At 44.5% G+C, this 24,731-nt stretch overlaps 1 protein-coding gene and 1 long non-coding RNA gene across 2 annotated transcripts in view; one reads left to right on the top strand and one right to left on the bottom strand.

Annotated features, from left to right (window-relative positions):
* LOC141050902 (uncharacterized) overlaps positions 1-17,781 on the top strand; it is a 37,245-nt gene extending 19,464 nt beyond the window's left edge. Inside the window, exon 3 of the long non-coding RNA XR_012220556.1 lies at positions 17,657-17,781. This is a non-coding gene — a long non-coding RNA (uncharacterized lncRNA). The remainder of the gene's footprint in view (positions 1-17,656) is intronic.
* The window catches only part of ZC3H12B (zinc finger CCCH-type containing 12B), an 82,118-nt gene extending 61,930 nt beyond the window's left edge, over positions 1-20,188 (bottom strand). The window contains exon 1 of the mRNA XM_073547576.1: positions 19,460-20,188. The gene's annotated coding sequence lies outside the window, so the exon portion shown is untranslated. The remainder of the gene's footprint in view (positions 1-19,459) is intronic.
* Positions 20,189-24,731: the final 4,543 nt, after the last annotated feature.

Below are 24,731 nucleotides of genomic sequence, written 5' to 3'. Positions count from 1 at the left end.
TTTTTACGTGTTTTTGACACGATTTTTTCCGGAGCATCCCACACATAGAAAATAGCCAGAAATGCGGAATTTACCACGAAATTAATAAGCATGCTGCGCTTTTTACCGCGAAGCGTTTTTTTCGCGGTTTAAAACGCATCAATATGCACAAAAGGTGCAAAATGCATTACAATGAATGGGAAGCTTCTTTTAGGCGTTTTTTGGACCGGATTTTTTGGTAAATCCGCGGGAAAAACGCGAAAAAAAAATGCAACGTGTGAACACAGCCTCAAACTCAGCATTGTCAACATTTTTGGAAATTGTTCTTGTGTTCAGTGAGATATTGATTAAAATCTTATTCTTCAAAAGGGGCATATTCTTAGCTGCTGAACAATGTGTGTACGGCATATATTACTGTATATATATTCTCAACCCAGCAAAAATCAATACATTAAGGGCCCAATTCATTTCTGCATTTGTGCATGTTTGTTGTCTAGTTTTTCCAGTTTTCTGGTTGGCTTCTTGTTTTGTGAAATTGTGCCAAGTTGTTCCTTTTTTGTTTCCTGTGCACCAGCCTGTTTATTTTATAATCTAGACTTCTGCAGCAAATTATTTGCAACTTTAAAAAAAAAAAAGAAAGTTGAATTTTTTTTTTTTTTTTACACAAATTAAGTTATTTTTGGATAAGGCATACATACATGATGAGCTTTGGTGAGTTTTAGATAGGGAAGATTTTCTGCACCATTTAGTAAATTAGGTTTTGTGTGTTTTTGACGCTGCATTTTTGTCTCTTTTTGTTATGTCATGTTTTAAACATATTTTTATATCATGTTTTAAAAAAAGCTGCTTTGTCTTTAACACTTCCTAGTATTGGCTTTGATAAAATGTTATACTCATGTGGATTAAATTAATTGTTGATGAATTTCCGTTGCACGTGTGCTTTTCACCTGCTGAACTTTGGCCACATGGTCTAAGGCAGTTTTTGCATGTGACAGTTTAGCGGATCATGCGAGTTTCTACTTTAAAACGATGCAAAAAGGTCAAAAGGGAAAAAAAAAAAAAAAAAAAGCATTCATGATGAACCTGCATGTACATTTTGAATAATTTGACTCTAAAACAGGAACGAATGCCACAAGGGAAAAACTAAGTGACTTAACCACCCCTCTCCTGCAAATGATAAATCAGATCGCATGTTTCCTCGAAAGGGTTTGTGCACATGGTGTGTTTTAGGCTATGTGCACACGCTGCGGATTCACCCGCGGATTTGTGTATGTGGATCCGCAGGTAAAATGACCTGCGGTTTTACCTGCAGATTGGCCTGCGGTTTTCCCCTGCGGTTTGACACCTGGACAATGGAGGAGATGGTAAACCGCAGCAGAATCCGCAGAAAAGAAGTGACATGTCATTTCTTTCTGCGGATTCAAAACCGCAGCTTTTCCGCAGTTAAAAATCCGCAGCATGTGCACAGCAGAATGTAAATCACATAGACTAACATGCTACTGTACACTGTCTGCAGAACTGCTGCGGATCCGCAGCGGCCAAAACCGCAGCGTGTGCACATAGCCTTAGACGCCTGTGCTCACATAGCTTTACCAGCCGAAGTTGCTTCAGGAAAGCTCCAGAATGTATTTTTCGTATGTGAAAAATCACTGACATCTGGATGAAACCCTAGGGCTCAATCAAATGGTCAGTGACTTTTCTCATATGCAAAAAATATTAAGAAAAAAAAAAAAGATCAGAGCGTCAGTGTGTTTAATATGATTTTCAACAGTTTGGTGAATGCGTCAGTTTTTACCACCAGTTTGGTCAGAGTTTCATTTGATGAAAATAATAATATTGATTGAAAAAAAAACACTTCCACAGCCTTTCATACCAGTTTGTGAGAAAAAGGACCGCATGTAGTTGGCATCCATAGATCTGCATTGGACAGTTGGATCCGAATCCGACTGATCAATATCGGACAAGTCTCCATGCTTTTTTTATGGACTACTAGGTCTGAGGAAAAAAGCAGACATGTGAACAGTCCCATAGACCATGGTATGAGTGCTCTCCGTGAAGAACTTGACATGTGCATGAGGCCTTAAGGATACACCATAAGTTTGGTAAAGCTGTAAAGCCCCTTCATTATATGCATAACGGCCTTAGTAGTGAAGTTATTGTTGAGTCATTTGGGCAGCACTTTTGCCATCCGTACTCCCCATGAATTCTATTTTTCTGTTCCTAACACGAATCACCGAGCTGCAACATAATGAGGGACATTACAGTGACACCCTAAATTTTGCACAATTTGTGATATCTACCCTGCTTCCCCGTAAATAGGGCGCCCCCCGAAAGTAAGGCATGCTAGGGGGAGCACTGTGCCTGCTAACATAAGGCACCCCCTCGAAAATAAGGCATACCTTGTTCTGTGCATGGGCATGCAGTTGTGTCTCGCTCTCGCTGTCTGGTGCCCGTCACTGCAGCCGCGCTGTTCGCAGGAGTTAATCACAGCCTCGGAGCTGTGTGCCGATCTCTGCCCATGAGCCCTGCGCCAATCACAGCGCAGGAACCATGGGCCAGCTGATGTCATCCATAGCCTCTGATTGTTCCTGGGCTGTGATTGGCCCAGGGCTCCTGCACCACCAAAGCACTGAAAGCAGCACCGTGGAGGAAACCAGTAAGAAAGTGAAAGGGTGTGTGTAAGGGTGTGTGTGTGTGTGTGTCTGTGTATGGGTGTGTGTGTGTGTGTGTCTGTGTATGGGTGGGTGTGTGTATGTGTGTGTGTCTGTGTATGGGTGGGTGTGTGTATGTGTGTGTGTCTGTGTATGGGTGTGTGTGTGTGTGTATGGGTGTGTGTGTCTGTGTAAGGGTGTGTGTGTGTGTGTCTGTGTAAGGGTGTGTGTGTGTGTGTGTCTGTGTATGGGTGTGTGTGTGTCTGTGTAAGGGTGTGTGTGTGTGTCTGTGTGTAAGGGTGTGTGTGTGTGTGTCTGTGTGTAAGGGTGTGTGTATGTGACTGTGTATGGGTGTGTGTGTGTCTGTGTATGGGTGTGTGTGTGTGTCTGTGTAAGGGTGTGTGTGTGTGTCTGTGTAAGGGTGTGTGTGTGTGTCTGTGTAAGGGTGTGTGTGTGTGTGTGTGTGTGTGTGTCTGTGTAAGGGTGTGTGTGTGTGTGTGTAAGGGTGTGTGTGTGTGTGTAAGGGTGTGTGTGTGTGTGTGTGTGTGTGTGTGTGTGTCTGTGTATGGGTGTGTGTGTGTGTACGGTACACACATGGGAGGCTGCAGTGGGATAATGGGAGGCTGCAGTGGGATACCGGGATGATGGGACGCTGCAGTGGGATGATGGGAGGCTGCAATACTGTACTGTAGAATAATGGGGGCTGTAATGGAATGATGGGGGTGCTGTATTGGGGACTGTAAAGGGATGATGAGGGCTGCAATGGGATGATGGGAATATTTGGGGCTGCAAAATGATGATGGGGCTGCTACGGTAAAGGAACTGCTGTGGGTGATTGTTACGGTAGCGGTACAGTGTCCAGAAAGTGTGTGGGAGCCATTTTAGGGCCCTTATGTTTTGTGGCCCTGTGTGGGAGTCAGGCAATTACAGTACCGTACCGTAGTGTGTTACTTTGATTTGTTGTCTGCTTTTCTGCTGAACGGTCTATATGTCTGACTACTGGTTTTACGCTACAGAACGTTCCCTATGTAAGGGTAGAGCGTGCTGGAATGTTTCTCATGAAAATAAGACACCCCCCCAAAAATAAGACATGGTGCAACTTTCGGAGCAAAAATTAATATAAGACAGTGTTTTATTTTCGGGGAAACAGGGTAGTAATTACCTATGCCAAATGTTTCAAATTTTTTTGCCATTTAATACACTGTTTTTAAGTACCTTTAGCGGAACTAATGAGAAAAGAGACGTTAGCTACCTTCCATCATCAACAAGGAGTTTGATGTAGTTATGCACAAGTTGCAATTTTCACAAAACTCAACATTAACCTGCAACATTTGCCAAATTCTTCTTAATCTTTCCTAATATTGGGTAGTGTACTAACAAGCTTAAAAAGTTGCATTGGCGTAATTTGCACAACATTTATAATTGATCGCATTTCATCAATATAGAGTGGCAGAGATGAAGTGAACACGCTAGAGATTTTGCACAAATTATACAATTTTTGATATATGTGGGCCAATATCTTCATGTTACTTATCTCTATGTGTCCACTGAATCTTAAAAAGAAAGAATGTAAGTCTTCTGCTCCCACCTTCACTTGCGGCTTTAATTTACAAGCTGTTGGAACACAGTACAATGAGTGTTTTCATGTGCTTGCCCATGGATTTAAGAGGAACACGGATCCATACAGCATGGCTATTGATTTCTGGTCTCTCCAGTGTAGGGTGAAGGGACCTAATCCGATTCTTCAAGACTTGGCAATAAAGTCTGCAGATTTAAATGTGATGACAACTCTCAAGGAATTTGTGGTTAATAATTGATGGGATCAATTTAGCCAGTAAAGGATTTTTCTTGCTCGATCCTATTTGTTTTTGTAAATGTCGTCAGAGGTATTGACATAATGTAAGATGGTGCGCTCGATTAAATTACAATATTGGCTGTTAAGAGCAGAAACGTGAAGGTATTGAATTAAGGAGTATAGTTTCAGCAAGATCTACAGTGAAAATGTAGTAATATTAAAAAAAAAACACTGCAAAGTCAGGTATACAGTATATGGCTACCTTTGTGTGCAAGTAGGGTATGTTCCCATATAGTGGATGCACTGCAGAATTTCCGTCCAGATATGAAGACAGAAGATGTGCAGCGTTTTCAAAAGTGTAATAAAAAGTAGAACCGGACATGTGGAGAGAATCTGCAATATTCACCGTGTTCATTTATACTGCAGATTTCACCTTTATATGCATTAGTTAAATCAGCTCTAAATTCACAGAAAAATCTGCAACACATTCCAAAAGCACAAAGAATGTGTTACTATTTGCTACAGTTCCACAAGATTGTGTGTGAACATACCCTTTCTTTTTTTCCTTCAATTTTGCAATAGCCTCCATCATTAATGCAGATATATGAGGATGGGGGGGGGGTGGGTGTTGACAGAGGGGCTGAAGTTTATACTGGTGCCATTATTAGTGCAGTGCAAATGATGATATTGTGGCGGTTGGGGCACACACCTGAAAAAAAAAAAAAGCTACGCAAAACCGTCCCATAAAATGAAAAGAATGCACAGCGATGTCAAAACAACACTGCTGTGCGCTAGTTCCTCCTTATGTTTCGGAAGCCCTGAAACGGTTAAAAGAAGTGACTTCATCGTGGAAGCCACCTAACTTTATATGCTTGGAAATACACAGAGTTAAAGATGCCGGTGGAGAAGCTATAGCAAGAAAAACTGCAACATTTGCAACTGTTCTTGATTTAGTAAAACTGTTATTTTGTTTACAGCTCGTTGCCTAGGAGACCGACCACAGCTGTTGTCTTGCTTGTAAGTTGTGGCTTTAAAGCTGTGAAGAATTAGGAAATAACAGTGCGTTCCAGCGATCCCGACAGTTTCAAAGCAGTGCTTACAAGGTTAATTGAAAGAAAGGATTGCAAGCACTGTACATGTTCGGCCACCACTGTTAAACCAGAGTGGTGGTCGGTCACCTACAAAATGACGTGTATACAAAAGTAAAAGTAATATCTCCATAACAGATCATTTTAATAAAGAATTAAATTCAAAAGTATATGTTTTTACAAGCACTATCCGACAATTCTCATTTATGAAGATGGGAATATCCTCTTAACTGGGTACTACTAGAGACAGTGGAAGATATGAAGAATGAGGTGCAGGAAGATGGTGACCATGTTCTAAAGTTACTAAGCCTTGTGCACTGTATACATAAAATCATTAGCATGCTTTCATCTGGAGGAAATTACCGTATCTTTACAGTATATGATGATAACACTGCCACGTGGGTTCCAGGGAACAAAAATAGAGAGACACAGTTACTGGAATTTCCTTATCAGAGAGAAGTGATCCTGAAGCACAACCTTGTGGTTATTACTCATCATTACAGGAATCCCATTCCCGCAGTCATCGGATCACTCGTTTTACCTGGCAGAAATGATACTGCAATAAGGAGACAAAGTGTGTATCAAATTATCTCCAAAGAAAACAAAGAACAGTAGTTTTAGTCACGGTCAGTGAGGAAAAGGAAAATATCAAACATTTATCAAAGTTCAAAAGGTCCTTTCATAAAAGCAGAAAAATAAACATCTAGGGATAATTACATTTCCAGACCACAATCATTTTCTTTAGAAAAAACCGCACCACAACGGAGACCTAGTAATAGCCTGGGTTTTATTATTAAGCTTCATTCACAAGCAGCAGTCCTGCTGCCGCTTTTAACCATTGCAGCCCTGTGTGCTACCGTGGCCATTTTACAGTTTCCAATCACTTAGGGCCCGATTCATGAAGCCCCGTCTTGATGTGGGGACGTGCTGGAGTCAGACGCTCCTTATTCATGACTGGTTATGAAACATGAGCGTCGTGCGCCTCAACAGAGTTCTTATTCCAGTCAGGTACTGGAGTGAGATTTCTGAAATAGGGAACGCCACAGCTTCTCATGAATTAGGCCATGTTCAGTATTTTACGTTGGTATTTGTAACCTAAAACTGGGAGTGGGTGAGAAATGCAAAAGTGGTGATGTGTTTCTATTTCCTTTCCTCTGATTGCTCAACTACTGATACTGAAGTCAATTACTGACCATGAAAATGTGACCTTACCCGAACTGTGGCATCACACTCCCTGTCCATTTCGCGGAGCTGAGAGAAACTGGCAGAAGGCCCCCAAAAGCCACACAATTTAGGAGCAACTCTTTTCAACTGTTATATGGCAGAACACTGTTGTGAAAGGTTTAATGAATCGGGCCCCTTAGGCCGGGGTCACACTGGCGAGGAATACGGCCGAGTGAGAGGCGCTAAAAGCACGCATTAGACACGGATCAATGATTCTCTATGGGGTCCCTCGCACCAGCCGTATATTTCTCATCCGTATTCTACGCTCCGTGCCAATCGCAGCATGCTGCGATTGTCAGCGTACTACGCCCGTAGTACGCCAATGCAAGTCTATGGGTGCGCAAAAAATACGGATTACACACGGACCACGCGTGTGACTTGCGAGAAATACGCACCCGGTGTCTTTTAGCAAAGCCGGCAATTCAGTGCGCTATACAGTAAACTCACACTGACAGGTTTAATAAAGAAATGAAAGAATAGATATAGACACATAGAATACATATATATATATATATATATATATATATATATATATATATATATATATATATATATATATATATATATATGCATTCTATGTGTCTATATCTATTCTTTCATTTCTTTATTAAAACTGTCATAGGGCTCCATTATATGTCCATTTTGCAAGCCTGCGAGAAAATCTCACCATACGGATGCCATACGGATTACATACGGATGCTGACATGCGCAAAATACGCGACCTCACCTTGATTACGGATGACATACGGAGCACTGTTTAGGGGTCTGTCATCCGTATTACGCATGTAAAATACTGACTGTATTTTGAGCAGGTTAGTGTGACTCCAGCCTTAATCTTGCCAGGAACCTGTTGCTTCATCTACAAAACCACACAAAACATTTAGTATTGCCATGTCCATAGAAGTCTGATCTACCAAAATATCAAATTAACCCCTTCAGTAAACACCATAAAGAGAAAAAAAATTGAAACGCCTCTTTCACGCCAGTGATTTTTCACGTGTGCAAAAAAAACAAACAAAAAACAGTTCTTCATCATTGTGTCTTTTTTTTTAATCATTTTCACATATGGAAAAATAACTACCGTAAAGGCCCAGTCACACTAAGATCGCTGTGTGTGACGGGGATCAGCAACCGGCCCCCCTGCTGGTTATCGCTGATCGTTCTCGAGCGGCCTGGGCTGTTTTTCGATCGCTGGTCTCCCACTGCCCAGCGTGCACCGCTACGTGTGGCAGCGAGAGACCAGTGATCAGCGACGCTGGACGCTGGTTGCTAATGTAAACGTCGGGTATCCATGAGCCGCGGCTCCTGGATACCCACTGTTTACCTTGGAAACCGGCGTACACGCTGGTTTCCAAGGTAAACGTCGGGTATCCAGGAGTCGCGCGGCTCCTAGATACCTGATGTTTACCTTGGAAACCAGCGTGTACGCTGGTTCCCAAGGTAAACAGCGGGTATCCAGGAGTCGCGCGACTTCTGGATACCCGACGTTTACATTAGAAACCAGCGTCGCTGGGGCTGTCTATGTGACAGCTCACCAGCGACCAGCCTAACGATGTCCCAGCGATCCCATCATCTCGGATCGTTGGTAGGATCGCTGGGACATCGTTTAGTGTAACGGGGCTTAAGTTGCACATCTTCTCCTATTCATTGTAATGTTAATGACAGACAACACACTTATCCAGGAGCTGGCCGTGATTGTCACGCACGCATAGACTTGCATTCGGCGATTTTGTGTATTCGATCAAAAACAGACATGTCTCCGTGATTTTGTTTGTGGACACCCAGTCCTCAATAAAAGCATGGACAAATGAACAACTTCTAATATTGGAATTGGCACATTTTCCATCCCAATAAAGATCCAGAGGACGTAATGTAGGAATTAATGTTATTGGGAATATCTCCTCATCAGTGCAGATCACCACTCCTATCCTCCAAACAGTTGCTACACACGTCAGGTTTTCCTCTCCTGAGCGTGCTGCAGCAGCTGGTTCGTGCCTCAATTCCTCAGTTGGGGGTTTCACAGGTGAGCTGTTACCTGTTCCTTCACCTGTCATTTGCCTGCCAGATCAGACCCTACTGCGCCTGTTGTCTCCTCCTTTCTTATCCTGAAAATCTGATTTAGCATAGTGATGAAAAATTGGGACACTTTTTGTGTATGAGAAAAATCATTGCTGTATGACTATTAGTTATTGGCCAGCCTTACTAGAGACATTTGACCCTCCAAATCAGAAGAACAGCATTTTCGATCCCTTCATTTTAGTCTAAGGCTACCTAGGGGAACCCTTTCTTATAGATTAAAGAATTCCAATTATCTCAGTTCCCTAATACAGTATATAACGATTATCTGAATCACTCCTTTACTAGCAGATGCATGATAGCAATAGAGGAGACAGGACTTCCAGCAAATTAAATAAAATAATAATAGAGGTCTCATCCATCTCTAAGCCAGCCCTATTATAGGTAAACTGACAGGGTGTTCTCATCCTGGTTGACGGGAAGAGTGATTTCATCTTTATAAGAGGTCTGACCATACTGCATCTTCCTGCTCTTTTCCACTTCCTTCTGGTCTTTTCACTTTATTTTATTTCCTGTCTTGTGCTTTTCTTTCCTTTATCTTTTTGTTCACGCAAGATGTGCTTTTTCACACAAACTAACTTCTGTTTCATTCTTGCATTGTTAATGCCCCTGTAGGATGTAATTCTATACAGCTGCTTGCCTACTCTCTCCATTCCAGATGTCCTGATGCTGGATTTTATTTCATAGTGGTCTTTGGTGGCAGAGTTTTATTGAAAAAATAGATCTCATTTAACAGGTAAAATATATTGCACCATACACTGTGTGCAGAATTATTAGGCAAATGAGTATTTTGATCACATCATCCTTTTTATACCTGTTGTCTTACTGCAAGCTGTATAGGCTTGAAAGCCAACTGCCAATTATGTAAATCAGGTGATTTGCATCTCTGTAATGAGAAGGGGTGTGGTCTAATGACATCAACACCCTATATAAGCTGTGCTTAATTATTAGGTAACTTCCTTTCCTTTGGCAAAATGGGTCAGAAGAAAGATTTGACGGACTCTGAAAAGTCAAAAATTGTGAGATGTCTTGCAGAGGGATGCAGCAGTCTTGAAATTGTCAAACTTTTGAAGCGTGATCACCGAACAATCAAGCGTTTCATGGCAAATAGCCAACAGGGTAGCAAGAAGCGTGTTGATAAAAAAGGCGCAAAATAACGGCCCATGAATTGAGGAATATCAAGTGTCAAGCTGCCAAGATGCCATTTGCCACCATTTTTGCCATATTTCAGAGCTGCAACGTTACTGAAGTATCAAAAAGCAAATGGTGTGCCATACTCAGGGACATGGCCAAGGTAAGGAAGACTGAAAAATGACCACCTTTGAACAAGAAACATAAGATAAAATGTCAAGACTGGGCCAAGAAATATCATAAGACTGATTTTTGTAAGTTTTTATGGACTGATAAAATGAGAGTGACTCTTGATGGGCCAGAGGGATGGGCCCGAGGCTGGATCAGTAAAGGCCAGAGAGCTCCACTCTGACTCAGACGCCAGCAAGGTGGAGGTGGGGTACTGGTATGGGCTGGTATCATCAAAGATGAACTTGCGGGACCTTTTCGGGTTGAGGATGGAGTGAAGCTCAACTCCCAGACCTACTGCCAGTTTCTGGAAGACACCTTCTTCAAGCAGTGGTACAGGAAGAAGTCGGTATCGTTCAAGAAAAACATGATTTTCATGCAGGACAATGCTCCATCACATGCATCCAAATACGCCACAGCATGGCTGGCCAGTAAAGGTCTAAAAGAAGAAAAAATAATAACATGGCCCCCTTGTTCACCTGATCTGAACCCCATAGAGAACCAGTGGTCCCTCATAAAATGTGAGATCCACAAGGAGGGAAAACAGTACATCTCTCGGAACATTGACAGGCTGTGGTGGCTGCTGTACGCAATGTTGATCGTAAACAGATCAAGCAACTGACAATCATTGGCTGGAAGGCTTTTGAGCGTCATCGTAAAGGTGGCTATATTGGTCAATGATTTTTTTTTTTTGTTTTTGAATGTCAGAAATGTTTATTTCTAAATTTTGTTTTGTTATATTGGTTTACCTGGTGAAAATAAACAAGTGAGATGGGTATATATTTGGTTTTTATTAAGTTGCCTAATAATTCTGCACAGTAATAGTTACCTGAAAAAAACAGATATCCTCCTATGATAGCCAAATCTAAAAAAAAAAAAAAAAAACACTCCAACTTCCAAAAATATTAAGCTTTGATATTTATGAGTCTTTTGAGTTGATTGAGAACATAGTTGTTGTTCAATAATAAAAAGAATCCTCTCAAATACAACTTGCCTAATAATTCTGCACGCAGTGTATAGGGAATCTGTCGATAATATTCAAGTGTCTAAACTGAGGGAATAATGCTCTAAAGAATAGAATTACACTAGTTAAATGGGTTTTCTATATTTAATATTTTTAATCCATGTGTGAAAAAAGTAAGAAAACGGAGGCATACTAAACTTACATTGCCCGTTTGGATGCGGTGCTGCCAGCTTGAGAGGTCTGCGGAGGCTCCATGCGTGGTGTCTGCTCGGTCTCAAAGTCACAGCACCACTGCAGCCTGTGAATAGCTGCAGTGGTCAAGTGACTATAAGAGCAGGTTAGAGTTTGTGTCAGTTTATTATCCAGGGCTGTGGAAGCTGCAGCAAATCTGTTTGTAAGGAGACAAAGTTCAGTTCTACTGCACTGTGATAGTTATATAGATCACACTGGTAATGCCTCCTTTCATTTAAAATATAGTCCAGAACAGCTGACTTGCATATAAGAAAAACATGGATTTCTCCGGAATAAGACATGGGATCGCAGAGATCAAAGTATAAATTAATTCAGCTTCCTATGACCCACATGCCCAAATAGAGGGCGTAGGAGGGGTGATCCTACTGATAGATTCCCTTTAAGCAGGGGCAGATTTAGTATTGCATGACCATATACTACAGTAGCATCACCCTGGTTTAGATCAAGTATTAAAAGAAGGTCCAGCGTCACTGACATAAGATCTATGCCATGTGCACCAGAAACATGTCGGTGTTTCCAAACATGAACTAATGGTTGGATATATTAATGTTTTTATTTACTTAAAGTGGGTCTGGAAAGAATCCAGACCCCTTTAAATTTTTCACTCTTTGTTTCACTGCAGCCATTTGGTAAATTCAAAAAAGTTCATTTTTTTCTCATTAATGTACACTCTGCACCCCATCTTGACTGAAAACACAGAAATGTAGAAATCTTTGCAAATTAAAAAAGAAAAAACTGAAATATCACATGGTCATAAGTATTCAGACCCTTTGCTCAGACACTCATATGTAAGTCACATGCTGTCCATTTCCTTGTGATCCTCCTTGAGATGGTTCTACTCCTTCACTGGTGTCCAGCTGTATTTAATTAAACTGATCGGACTTGATTTGTAAAGGCACACACCTGTCTACTGTATATAAGACCTCACAGTTCACAGTGCATGTCAGACCAAATGAGAATCATAAGGTCAAAGGAACTGGCCAAGGAGCTCAGAGACAGAATTGTGGCAAGGCACAGATCTGGCCAAGGTTACAAAAGAATCTCTGTACCCACTGTATTAATAAAGATTACCGTATATGTCCATGAAGATGGACCTTCCCTTATTACGGTACTTTATAATTGCTTCCGCCCCTGGCAGTGACGTTTCTTCGTGTTGCGGACTCAATTGAGCCATTTATGGTAAGCTGCTTTTTCTTACGTTTGGCCCTGGTTTAAATACCCAAGTGGTGCAGATTGTTGTATTATTGTTCATTCACAGCACAATGTGGCATCTTCACTGGCTACATAGTAATAGTTGAGAATCTGAAATCTTTCTATGTCTCTGTTCCTCCTCCTTGAAACAGCTATCAGACTATTTGATAGAATATTAAAATAAACCCCCCTCCATGTTTTAGCCAAAGTACACCATATCTGGCTTAAGACATTTTCTTACAAAAAAAAAAAAAAAAAAATTTAACAACAATCAGCATTTGGAAGATTTTTTTTTGCTTTTTGCTTATTATATTAGGACAGTAACTAAGAATGGAGGACTACTTTTTACCTACACATTGGAGGTAAAACATGTAAAATATCTATTGTGCCAGAAAAAGCTGCCACCTGAGCTCCAGTGCAGAAATGAGTCATCTGTCAGGTAGTAAGGACTAGCATAAGGATGACTCACGGTATTATCTGCATGCTGGGAGATTTCTCTGTGTGTGGGGTGCTGGGGATCTATTTGCTGCTCTTCTCAGCAACACAAAATAACCAGCAACAATATAAGGGCAGGAAAACTGGCAGCACAAGTCCATAGTCATGTCCAGGCCAAAGAGAGCCATTGCATTACAGACTGGGTGATTGCAAACAATTACTCTGGAGATTTTGCCTTATGTAATAAAAATTAAGTTTTTAAAAGCTCTACACCATTTCACTGCTAATCAGCACATTTCTAATTATTACTACTGAGGTAGATGATTTTTTTGGGGGGGTACCGTAATCTTCCAAGGTTGTGCATACAAGGCAGGTTTAATATATGTGAAAATGGGGGAGGCTGATGTGGGGCTCAGGCCGCTTATGGGGGAGGCTGATGTGGGGCTCATGCCGCTTATGGGGGAGGCTGATTTGGGGCTCATGCCGCTTATGGGTGAGGCTGATGTGGGGCTCATGCCGCTTATGGGGGAGGCTGATGTGGGGCTCATGCCGCTTATGGGGGAGGCTGATGTGGGGCTCATGCCGCTTATGGGGGAGGCTGATGTGGGGCTCATGCCGCTTATGGGGGAGGCTGATGTGGGGCTCATGCCGCTTATGGGGGAGGCTGATGTGGGGCTCATGCCGCTTATGGGGGAGGCTGATGTGGGGCTCATGCCGCTTATGGGGGAGGCTGATGTGGGGCTCATGCCGCTTATGGGGGAGGCTGATGTGGGGCTCATGCCGCTTATGGGGGAAGGGAGCGCACAGCTCCCTGCCTCCACACTTACGGATTGCCTGGGAACAGCGAGTTCCTGAATGAGTGATAGTTTAGACCTGTGCACTCTGAAAAACTACAAGCCGAGGCAGCTTTACTTACTTTTTGTAGCATAGTGGGAGCACAGAAACGAAATGAAGCTGGCAAGATCCAGTGAACTTCAGAACAGGGCTTGCATTGCAAGCTCTATTGGAAAGAGCAACTTCATACATACAAACGAAAATCAGTGACATACATTTGAATGGGATTACTCTGGCTTTCTCTAAATATTTATGCAAGACCTATTAAACGGACTGTCTAGGACTTACATATTGATGTCATACCCTACTCTCTATTTCTGGGCCGCAACATCAAGTAACACCAATTCTTACCACCCTGTAAAAGACTTTTGATCAGTCCCTGACTTCTGTCAAACTAAATGACGACCCCTCTTTAAAAATAGTCAGTCCATCCCTTCTTCTACACTATTTGTCCAATTCTCCCAGAAGCTAGCTGATCATTGACTCTTCATCACAGCCTTACCAGCTTGGAGATGTAAGGACAGCAACACCATCACTCAGCTCTGTGGCAGAAAGCTGATGTCAGAAATATGTGGGACTTACTAAATAACATGTGTGTCACTTTGGATACTTTGTTACACCATGCCTGGCAAAGATACCCAAGTACCATAGCTTGGAAAGCTTGCCATTTAACATCAATCTTAGTTGTTATCCAATTGAAAATTTTTTGATTCTCCAATTGAGAGAAATAAACTTGTAGATTGTAATAGCGCAGAACAATAAAGATGCCTGTCACTCATTTAATCCATATTGTCCAAAGCAGCTTGACCTTCCAGGAAGTAATTAATCGTCTGATCATGGGTCTCAAGTGTGTGCAGCTTATTGCAGCTCTCTCTGTCTGCTTCCTCCTCTTCCCTGCCACCCACATAAGTTGTAAGAGGACAAGAATCTGTGACTTAGCACAATTGGGTTATATATTCAATGAGCGTGACGATGATTCAGTCTCCGATGCAAAGTGCTGCTATTATGTTTAAGGGCAAGAAGATGGTGGAGGTGGTGGGTAGAGGGTTTTTATATTACTGTGCTACCTCATGTGCCATGTTTAGGTTGCCATCTTGATTACTTCTTCCACTCTGATAATGTTCTCCTAATTTCCTATGATGTCAAAGTCTCATCACATTGCTCCCTCTTTAATAGCAGAATGTGATAGCCCAGTGACTTACAGCGGGTACGGAAAGAATCCAGACCCCTTTACATTTTTCACTCTTTGTTTCATTGCAGCCATTTGGTAAATTCAAAAAAGTTCTTTTTTTTTTCCTCATTAATGTACACTCTGCACCCCATCTTGACTGAAAAAAACAAACAAATGTAGACATTTTTGCAAATTTATTAAAAAAGAAAAACTGAAAAGTGTACGGAAAGTGTACACCAACTGCAAAGTTACTGCATTAACAAAAACCATAGAGATGAATCTCCCTGCGAGAAAAGCCATTATTTCTCAGGGCACATTGGGGCAGATTTACCATTGTGGATGCACAGCAAAAATACACATTTAGGCTATGTGCCCACGTTGCGTTTTCAAACGCTCAGAAAACCGGACTCCTTCCCAGAAAACGCGCAGTTTATTTCCGCTTGTTTTTTGCACAAAAACCACACATTTTTGATGCGTTTTTTTCTGCACGTTTTCTGGGAACATTGGGGATGGCTAAAAACGCTCAGCAATGCGGAACATAATGAGCATACTGCGTTTTTAGCCGCTAAGCGTTTTCTGAGCGGAAAAAAACGCATGCATTGGCACAAAAAGCCAAAAACGCATGAAATTTAATGGGAAGCTTATTTTAAGCGTTTCTGCAGTGTCTGAGCCGGCACATACATTGCGGAAATGCTTACAAAAACGCAACGTGGGCACACAGCCATAGCCTCAGACCTATTCTGTGACTCACACGGAGGGGGAGTAACTTATCTGTAAGGCTTAGGCTATGTGCACACTGCGGTTTTTGCTGCGGTTCCGCTGCGGTTTTGGCCCTGCGGAACCGCAGCAGTTCCGCAGACATGGTACAGTACCATGTAACCCTATGGGTTTTCAAAACCGCAGTGCTCACGCTGCGGTTTCTTCCGCATGGTTTTGCTGCGTTTTTTTTCCCGCAGCAGGTCAATTGTTTCTGCGGATTCCGCTGCGGTTTACCATCTCCTCCATTGTAGAGGTGTGAAACCGCAGGGCAAAACCGCAGGCCAAACTGCAGGAAAACCACAGGTCACTTTACCTGCGGTTTTACCTGCGGTTCCGCAGGAAAAAACCCACAGGTGAAACCGCAGCGTGTGTACATAGCCTAAGTGGACACGTAGCAGAAAATTTCTGTTGAAAAACCTGACTCCCTTCCCAGAAACCGCACTTTTTTTCTGCGCGTTTTCCGCGCAGAAAACACTCGTTTTTTATGCGTTTTTTTCCAGCGCGTTTTCAAAACGCATAGAAATAGCCAGAAACACGGAAAAATCCGCGTAATTAATGAGCATGCTGCGTTTACCGCGATGCGTTTTTTTTCGCGGTAAAAAACACATCAGTATGCACAAAAAGTGCAAAATCCATAGAAATGAATGGGAAGCTTATTTTTAGCGGTTTTATTGGAAAAAACGCTAAAAATACCGCTAAAAAAACGCTGTGTGTGAACACAGCCTAAAAGGTGCATGTCTTAAAATGTCCACCTGAACGTGAGCACAAAAAGTTAGGGTGTTATCCCATTGCATTTCTACACCTATTCAGTGGCCCGTCCTGGTTTACATCCGAACCCCCCAAAAAACGGAGTTCGGACGATTGTGCTGACGAGGCCATAGACTAAGGCTGGAATCACACATGTGAGAAACTCGGACGAGTCTCGCATGTTAATACCTGGCACTGCCGCCGGCACTCGGATTGGAGCGTGCGGCCGCATAGCAATACATGGAGCTGAACGATCCGAGTGCCGACGGCAGTGCTGGTTATTAACTTGCGAGACTCAGCCGTGTTTCTCGCATGTGTGATCCCAGCCTAATGGTGACAGCAGAGCAAATGTGCCCTCTGCCATGCATCAATTTTGGGAGTATATGTCTCCTGAAGGCATATACTTTCAAAAACTGGGGTATTCATCACATGACTTCTTTAAGAGGCAGCTCTACTATTAATAAGAGTGGATGGATAGTAACCAAAATGTGTGAGAGAGCTCTCGGTGTTTTTCATGGATACCACTGCACCTATGATAATGAATGGGACTCTTCACGTGTCTGTGATATTTTGTGTGGTGTTTTGATCATTATTATAATTAGTGAGGCAGACGTAGGATGAGTTGGATACAAATGAATACAGATATCATAGGTACAATGTTTCGGCCCATCATTGCCTTTTTCAAGAAATATCTGTGTATAGAAAACAACATATTACGTAAAATAGACTGAATAAAAACACTCATAAACAAACTGGTGCCTGGTGTGGCAGCAGAACTACCATTAATATTAGACTTGTACTTATTAGATCTGGTGCATCTTTTCTTTATATATAGCGCTTTCTTCATAAGTCTTTTCCTGTCCTGCTGTATCTTACACATTACAGTCATAACATATTTTGGGCATTGTATCCTTGTCACGTATTCACACAGTAGGGATTTATCCTCTATACATACTCTCTTTAATCTGTGGCAAACTGTTATACCACATTACCTGTCCACATGAGTTGTAGTTAATGCTTTTTTTTTTGCAATGCAATTCAAATGCCTCCATAGGACATTTCATGTAGGCCTCCTCCATATCATTATATACAAAATGCAGAATGAGATGACTTTATATGTATACAAACCAGTTTAATTATGAGTATTTTTAGTCAGTCTATTTTACTTAATATGTTGTTTTCTATACACAGATATTTCTTGAAAAAGGCCATGATGGGCCGAAACATTGAAAATATTATATCGGAATTCATTTGGATCCAACTCATCCTACTTCTGCCTCACCAACTATAATACTAATAAAGAATCTAAAAAAAAATCTCATCTACTTTTTTTTTTTTACTTCTGAGCACAAGGGTAATACAGTGAGCGTTCCATTGTTTTCTACATGTAAGGGCGGCACGGTGGCTCAGTGGTTAGCACTGCAGCTCTGGGGTCCTGGGTTCAAAGCCCACCAAGGACAACATCTGCAAGGAGTTTGTATGTTCTCCCCATGTTTTCGTGGGTTTCCTCCAGGTTCTCCGGTTTCCTCCCACACTCCAAAGACATACCGATAGGGAATTTAGATTGTGAGCCCCATTGGGGACAGTGCTGATGACGCTATATAAATGCGTAAAAAAAATAAATGTGATGTTTTGTGGACCATGCAAAATCGCGGAGACCAGTCTAGCGTATTAATCTGAATGTCGGACCACAATCGACAAAGCAAGTTTGTGGGTCAGTGAAAAGAATTGGACAGGACTTCGATACCATGAGAGTGCGGTCTAATTTTCATGCATTGTTAGATGGAAGGAGAGGGGGACTATGCCAACATATGATAAAAACTGAAGAAAACTGGGTCAAACTGATGAATTTCGGATAACACTGATGAAAATCGCTGCTGAAACTCTGTTTTTCTCATTAGAAAAAAGAACGGACGTCTGAATGAGGCCTAATGAAATGGAACAAATATGCAGGAGACTTGGCATTTCTCGCTATGCACAATGCTCCCCACCATGCATATCGCTAGCCAGGAGAGATGTCAAGTTCAGGGTTCGTACCAGACCGGTGTTTAACACAGACCTCTACTGGAAGTCCTTTTTACAGTTCAGGAGTCCGGAGAGAAAGACAGAGATTTTTCCATCTCCAAAGTTCGGGTCTCCATTTATTTAGATTAAAGCTTGGCTGGGTAGCAGAACTTCTACGGGTTCACTCATCCCTACTCAGCAGCAGGCCACAGGATGGCCATGAGGGTTCAGGTCATATTACTGGCAACTGAGATAGCAAACTTCTGAAAAAATATATATATATATATATATATATATATATATATATATATACACACATCTTTTTTAACTAAATCACCAACAAATCTCAAAACTAAATAGGAAGCGTTCGGCACCGGTTTTCTCCCCCACTGACTCATGCATCAATAGTTTTGGCAATGTCTGTTTACCAGTGGCCGGCATGTGACAGCCGAAGGTGTCGTCCCACTGTGTGTGCCACGATGCCAGTAGTGGGGTGGCACGCTGGACATCTGTATGCGAACACTTGGGGCCACCACAGTCCGCACTGGAGGACATAGTGAGGAATAGCGTCTCCTGCCTTACAGGAAAGCACCTGACCACTTGATCATATTTTCAACAAACTTTTCTCCTCTTAATACCTTCTGCAGCCCAGAAAAGTGGGGTCTCACAAGCTGCACAAGGGGGACCCTGCTGTCCGCCATCAGCGGCTCGACCCGACTTTATACCAGCGCGATGTGATGGGCACCGATTCCTCCATGTGTCATCACTGGGATGTGCCTTACCCTAGAGGTCAGGATGGAGGTGTCAATAGGGGGATGGGGGGGAACACTGACCATAAACTTCAGATGAACCAGCTGTGTGCGGACTGGTCTGCTGCCACACCGGCTGGCATGCCATCATACTGACTGGGGCAGCCTGCATAGTAAACACCAGGGCGCCCCCATCTGCAGAGCAGGGTACAGGGCAGCCTCATCACACACTGGCACTCACCACGGCCTGTCTGCGCTGCTCCTCATCCCCGATGTAGACGGATGGCGGAGACCAGTGCGGGGCGCCAGGCTGCTGTACATGAGGGCGCCGTATCCTCCAGTGTAGCCCTCCACCAGCGCACTACGGGGCACGACACAGGCCGGAAAGGCCTCAGCCAGACCCTGGAGAGGAGGGCACACGCCGGGAGCGGCCTTCATCCAGGTCCGGGCCCTGCAGCTCCCTCCTCCACATCAGCGAGCAGCCCGAGCCCGCGGCATCAGCTCCCCAGCGCTGCCTGCAGCTGCCCACACACCGCCCGCTCCAGGTCTCCTAGCAACGGCGGGCGGCCGGGCCTGGGAAACCTGCAGCGCAGCGCCATCTATGGAGGGGAGGTGGGAGTGCACGACTCCTGGAGCTGCTCCTGCCCAGCAGCGCTCGGTACTCAGTGTGGGGCAGCAGAAGATAGCAGAAACTTTACATGAGACGTCTGTCCCGTCCGACTGTATGGAGCGGAGCCTGGAAGTAATGCACCAGAGATGAAACCATAATCAGGGAGTGATAGTAAAAGCGCTGCCACCCACTTATCAGCTGGTGTGAACACGCGCCAATCGCACCAGGCGCCTGGATTGTCCTGGTCACTGTGTCTGTAATTATCACCGGGGTCAAGCGGGCAATGACTGTGGGCAACACCAAATAATCCTCTTCCCATAGGTTATCGCCAGGGAAGTAAATGAGGGCCGATCATATGTGGTAAATCAGCGCTCGTTACCGGGCCGATCATATGTGGTCAATCAGCGCTCGTTACCGGGACGATCATATGTGGTAAATCAGCGCTCGTTACCGGGCCGATCATATGTGGTAAATCAGCGCTCGTTACCGGGCCGATCATATGTGGTCAATCAGCGCTCGTTACCGGGCCGATCATATGTGGTCAATCAGCGCTCGTTACCGGGCCGATCATATGTGGTAAATCAGCGCTCGTTACCGGGCCGATCATATGTGGTAAATCAGCGCTCGTTACCGGGCCGATCATATGTGGTCAATCAGCGCTCGTTACCGGGCCGATCATATGTGGTCAATCAGCGCTCGTTACCGGGCCGATCATATGTGGTCAATCAGCGCTCGTTACCGGGCCGATCGTATGTGGTAAATCGGCGCTCGTTACCGGGCCGATCATATGTGGTAAATCAGCGCTCGTTACCGGGCCGATCATATGTGGTAAATCAGCGCTCGTTACCGGGCCGATCGTATGTGGTCAATCAGCGCTCGTTACCGGGCCGATCATATGTGGTCAATCAGCGCTCCATACCGGGCCGATCATATGTGGTAAATCAGCACTCCTTACCGGGCCGATCGTATGTGGTAAATCTGCGCTCGTTACCGGGCCGATCATATGTGGTCAATCAGCGCTCCTTACCGGGCCGATCATATGTGGTAAATCAGCGCTCGTTACCGGGCCGATCATATGTGGTAAATCAGCGCTCCTTACCGGGCCGATCATATGTGGTAAATCAGCGCTCGTTACCGGGCCGATCATATGTGGTAAATCAGCGCTCCTTACCGGGCCGATCGTATGTGGTCAATCAGCGCCCCTTACCGGGCCGATCATATGTGGTAAATCAGCGCTCCTTACCGGGCCGATCGTATGTGGTAAATCTGCGCTCGTTACCGGGCCGATCATATGTGGTCAATCAGCGCTCCTTACCGGGCCGATCATATGTGGTAAATCAGCGCTCGTTACCGGGCCGATCATATGTGGTAAATCAGCGCTCCTTACCGGGCCGATCATATGTGGTAAATCAGCGCTCGTTACCGGGCCGATCATATGTGGTCAATCAGCGCTCGTTACCGGGCCGATCATATGTGGTCAATCAGCGCTCGTTACCGGGCCGATCGTATGTGGTAAATCAGCGCTCGTTACCGGGCCGATCGTATGTGGTAAATCAGCACTCGTTACCGGGCCGATCGTATGTGGTAAATCAGCGCTCGTTACCGGGCCGATCGTATGTGGTAAATCAGCGCTCGTTACCGGGCCGATCGTATGTGGTAAATCAGCGCTCGTTACCGGGCCGATCGTATGTGGTAAATCAGCGCTCGTTACCGAGCCGATCGTATGTGGTAAATCGGCGCTCGTTACCGGGCCGATCGTATGTGGTAAATCAGCGCTCGTTACCGGGCCGATCGTATGTGGTAAATCGGCGCTCCTTACCGGGCCGATCGTATGTGGTAAATCAGCGCTCGCTACGGGGCCGATCGTATGTGGTAAATCAGCACTCGTTACCGGGCCGATCGTATGTGGTAAATCAGCGCTCGTTACCGTGCCAATCGTATGTGGTAAATCAGAAATCGTTACCGAGCCGATCATATGTGGTAAATCAGAGCTCGTTACTGGGCCGATCGTATGTGGTAAATCAGAAATCGTTACCGAGCCGATCGTATGTGGTAAATCAGCGCTCGTTACCAGGCCAATCGTATGTAGTAAATTAGCGCTCGTTACCAGGCCGATCATATGTAGTAAATCAGCGCTTTTTACAGGGCCATTCATATGTAGTAAATCAGCGCTCGTTACCGGGCCGATCGTATGTGGTAAATCGGCGCTTGTTACCGGGCCTATCGTTACGCGTGAGCCCATGAGAGGACCTCCAGTTGCAAATGGGCAGGGACAAAAGTCTTGCCCGGAGGCACCGACTCAAGGGCTAACAGAGCCACAGTCCTCAGACTCTCTGACGGGACAATGAACCGAGGCTCCTCATCCTTCTCCTCCGCTGATACCATGGAGCGAGAGAGAGCATCAGCCCGGACGTTGTCACCGGAAAGGAAATGAAGGGTGAAGTGGAACCGGGAGAAGAAAAGGGACCATCTGTCCTGGCGAGAATTCAGCCGCTGGGGTGTCTGTAGGTATACCAAGTTTTTATGGTCGGTAATCACCTGGGAAGGGAATCGAGCCCCTTCCAGGAGGTGTCTCCACTCCGAGAAGGCCAATTTCATTGCTAGCAACTCCCCTTCCCCGATGGAATGATTGCTCTCCGCCGGTGAAAAGGTCTTGGAATAGAAGATGCAAGGGTGCTTCCGACTCTGAGCGTCCTTCTGGAAGAGGACCGTTCCGGCACCGACAGAGGAGGCATCCACCTCCAAGTTGAATGGCTTATCTACATCGGGGCGATGTAGAATGGGAGCGCTAGCAAAGTGAGACTTGATGGAGGAAAAGGCCTTGGAGACCTGCTCCAACCATAACTTGGGGTTTGCTCCCTTCTTGGTGAGGGCAACCAAGGGAGTTACCAAGGTGGAGAAGTGGGGAATGAACTGACGGTAGTAGTTCACGAACCCCAGAAAGCGCTGCACCGCTTTGAGGGAGTGGGGTTCCTGCCAGTCCATTACCACCTGCAGTTTGGCAGGATCCGTAGCCAAACCCTGGGCAGAAATAATATAGCCCAGGAAAGGCAAGGACTCCAACTTGGCGTAGAGGGAGTTGGCTCGTAAGCGGTCGAAGACCTTGCAAACCTCTCTCCAGTGGGAGTCAATATCTGGTGAGAAGATGAGAATATCATCCAGATAGACCACCACCGAGGTGGAGAGCATATCTCGAAAGATATCGTTTACAAAGTCTTGGAAGACGGCAGGGGCATTACAGAGCCCAAAGGGCATGACAAAGGTATTCGTAATGGCCATCCCAGGTGTTAAAGGCCGTCTTCCATTCATCTCCCTCACGGATGCGTATCAGGTTATAGGCTCCCCACAGATCCAGTTTGGAAAAAACCCCCGCTCCTTGTAACCTATCGAACAGTTCCAATATCAGGGCCAGAGGATACTTATTCTTAACGGTTATGGCATTAAGACCCCTGTAATCGATGCAGGGACGTATGTTATGAATGAGTCACCGTAGGAGGCAAAAACAGAAATACTAGCTAAGTCCAGAAAACCAGAGAAGTTGGTAGCTATCGGATTGCAGACCCCTGAACCTAACAACAACAACTAGCAGTAGCCGTGGGGGGTTCCTACGGTGCCCTAGACCCCTCTGTCACAGCCGGAGAACTACATAGCCTAAAGACAGAAAGGGAAATCTAAACTGCCCCAGAGCAGACCCCAAAGCAATAGGCAGCCCCCAACATATAATGGCGGTGAAGCAAGATGAAAAAACACTCACACAGATAGAAAGATAGGCTGAGCAAATGATGGGGCCCAAGCTAACTAAATAGGACAGAAAAGAAAAGCTGCTGTCTGCACTCCGCCAAAACCCTCTCAAAAACAAGAGCCAACAGACTGATAGGGAAAAAAAGCCCTGAAGACGCTAGGCTTCAAAAAGACTATATCAGTACTCTGGTATTATCTAAAGACAGAGCAAAAAGGAATTCAGCTCACCCAGCAGGGAAAGGCAGAAATCCAGAAAAACAAGGCAAAACAAAACCAAAACACAAATGCAAAAAGTAGAGCAGAAAACTTAGCTTTTGAGGAGCAGGAATCAGACTGGTCTCCAAGAATCCCTCAGAGTAATCTCCCGCAAGGCAGAAGGGCGTCGGCTGCCTTATATCCAGTCAGCAATCCTAGTCACCCAGTCATCATCATTCTGCTCAGGTGCTTTGTAATCAGCCTCACTACCTTCCTTCACCAGAAGAGGGAGTTCATCTGACCTCAATGGTGAAGGGGAAAATGAACTCACAACAGTACCTCCCCCTTGAGGAGGGGTCACCGAACCCTCATCCACGCCACCAGGGCGATCAGGGTGAGCCCGATGAAAGGCACGCACCAATCTTTTGGCATGAATATCAGAGGCAGAGACCCAGGAATTATCCTCCTGACCATAACCCTTCCACTTAACCAAATACTGGAGTCTCCGTCTAGCCAGACGGGAATCCAGTATCTTCTCTACCTCATATTCCATGTTACCTTCAACTAATACAGGGTCCGGAGGTGCCACCCCAGGAACAACTGGTTCAACAAACCTCTTCAACAAGGACTTATGAAACACATTATGAATTTTAAATGTGTCAGGAAGAGCCAAACGAAAAGAGACCGAATTAATAATCTCCAAAATCTTGTAAGGTCCAATAAATCTAGGCTTAAACTTAGGAGAAGCCACCTTCATAGCGATATTTTTTGATGATATCCAAACCATATCACCAACCTTAAACTGGGGACCAATGGTCCTATGTCGGTTGGAAAACCGCTGGGCCTTTTCCTGGGAGAGAGATAACTTATCCACCACTTGGTCCCAGATCTGGTGCATTCTCTCCACCACAGTGTCAACACCTGGGCAGGCAGAAGGCTCCACCTGCCCTGAAGAAAATCGAGGATG

The sequence above is a fragment of the Dendrobates tinctorius genome, unplaced genomic scaffold (genome assembly GCF_039654945.1).
Source record: "Dendrobates tinctorius isolate UK_male_01 unplaced genomic scaffold, ASM3965494v1 ptg000154l, whole genome shotgun sequence".
Classification (NCBI taxonomy): Eukaryota; Metazoa; Chordata; class Amphibia; order Anura; family Dendrobatidae; genus Dendrobates; species Dendrobates tinctorius.
This window is presented reverse-complemented; position numbering and strand designations above follow the sequence as displayed.